This window comes from Palaemon carinicauda, chromosome 9 (assembly GCF_036898095.1).
Source record: "Palaemon carinicauda isolate YSFRI2023 chromosome 9, ASM3689809v2, whole genome shotgun sequence".
Taxonomy (NCBI): Eukaryota; Metazoa; Arthropoda; class Malacostraca; order Decapoda; family Palaemonidae; genus Palaemon; species Palaemon carinicauda.
Genome location: NC_090733.1, coordinates 91,637,722 through 91,640,221, shown reverse-complemented (window position 1 = coordinate 91,640,221; position 2,500 = coordinate 91,637,722).

Genomic DNA, 2,500 nt, shown 5'->3' with positions numbered 1-2,500 from the left:
AGTGCCATATTTCTGTTTTTTTTTTAGATTGTCATGTCCTAAAGAAATGAAATTCTTATGCGATGGCCATATTTTTTTTTTTTTTTTTTTACCATGCCCTAAAGCTCTCTATTTCTTATCGAGTACCATATTTCTGTTTTTTTAGATTGCCGTGCCATAGAGATCTCTATTTAATGACCGAGTGCCATATTTTTGTTTTTTATATCCTCAAGCCCTTAAATTCTCTAGGTCTTCATCGAGTGCCATATTTCTGTTTTTTTACCGATTGCCATGTCCTAAACACCTCTGTTTCTTGACCGAGAGTCCAATTTCTGATTTTTTTTTTTTTTAGATTGCCATGCCATAAAGATCTCTTTTTTCTTTTTTATTGACCGAGTGCCATATTTAGGTTTTTCAGAATGGCGTGCCGTAAAAACACTTTATTTTTTGACTGAGTGCCTTATTTCTGTTTTTTTAGATTACCATGCCTTAAAGGTCTCTATTCCTTGGCCGAGTCCCATATTCTGGTTTTTAGTCATGCCCTAAAGATCTCCCTTTCTTGGCCGAGTGCTATTTTTTTTTCATGGCCTAAAGCTCTCTATTTCTTGACCGAGTGCCATATTTTTGTTTTACAGATTGACATATCGTAAGGTTCTCTAATTCTTGTCCTAGTGTCATATTTCTGTTTTTTAGACTGCCATGCCCTACAGCTCCATATTTCTTCACTGCATGGCATATTTCTATTTTTTAGATTTCCATACACTAATGTTCTCTATTTCATGACCGAGTGCCATATTCCTGTTTTTTTTTTTTTTTTTATGCACTAAAGATCTATATTAATTAATCGAGGGCCAATATTCTGTTTTTCTGTTTTTTATTGCTACGTCCCAAAGCTGATTCTCTAGGCTGGACATGAACTCCATAACATTCTCCTACCCTATGGGTAAGACTGGGTATCCCATTATCCCATTATCCCCTTCATCCCACTCTCTTATCGTAAATCTTTGGAACTTATATAATGGATTTTACAGCGTTTGTGAAATATCTTCCCTTATAGTAGAGTTCACTTTTTTACGAAAGATGTAAAATAGAAAGAAATACAATGATGAATAGTCAATAAGAATTTACCAAACGATACCTAAAGGATATGTAGGGAAAATTTTTTATTGAACAAGGTGAAAAATGGTAAAACAAAGAGATGTTAGAAATGGAAATTTTTATCTGCATAACTAATAAGAAAGACTGTAAAATTTTAAACTATGGATCCACTGGAGCTATGAACTTCTAGTAAATGAATTAGGCAAAGAAATATAAGCATGACTAATCAATACTTTATGGCTTTAGAAAACGATACTGAAAGGATATATATGGAAAAAATGTGAATAAATGTAAGGGAAAATAGAAAAATAAACCAATGTAAATAATGGTAATGTTTAAATGCATAAATGATAAGGAGAAACTAAAAGTTAAAAGTATTGATTCTTTGACGGTATGAGCTTCAGCTTCAATAATGCTCTTAGTAATAGAATTTTCACACTGGATCTAGTTAATTGTCCTGAGGCTGGTAATATGAAATTGTAAACTTAATCTATTGAATTTCCCTGAAGCTGGTAATACGAAAGGGAACATACTCATCCAAATGAGTTTCATAGAATATATGCACAAAGTATTCGTGTAAGGAAACATTGCGTCACTTCCAGTATTGGCTGTTGTTAACGGATAAAATAGTGTTAGTTACAGGACGCAATGAGAGTGGATTTTGTAATAGAATTGTTTTGTAGCATGGAAATGTTGTTATTGCGAGCCAAAATATTTTTTTGGTTTCCATTAAAATAATTGACAGTGCAATATTAGCTGTTATGTTATCCTCAAGGTTAATTGCTGACACGGATTCCACTCATTTAGCTAATGGTATAAGCGATATTTGATCATATGTGCCAGATAGATTTAGCGAGAGATGGCAATATCACAATAGGAATTAGGCTGAAAAGGAATTACAAAGTTCATTTCTGATAGATAACACATAAAATAATTTTCAATCCTCCTATTGAAAATGGTAAATGTAAATATATATATATATATATATATATATATATATATATATATATATATATATATATATATATTTATTTATTTATTTATTTATAACTATTTTGAGTTCTAGTGGAAATGTTGAAAGAAAGGTTTTTTTTTATAATTCTTTTAGCCATTCTAGTCCAAATGTTAAAAGTAAATATATTTTATTTTCATAATTATTTAGAGCCCTTACAGTTCAAATGTTTTAAGTAAATATATTTTCTTTTCTTTTTATAAAAAGTTTGAGTTTTTTTAGTGCAAATGTTAAAAGTAATCATATTTTCTATTCATAATTTTTTTGAGCCCTTCTGGTGCACATGTTAAAAGTAAATATATTCTCTAAGTATAATAATTTTAGGTCATTCTAGGGAGAATGTTTGAATTGAATAAATTTTTACTATAATATTTTTATGTCATTATAGTAAAAAAAAAGAAAAAAAAACAG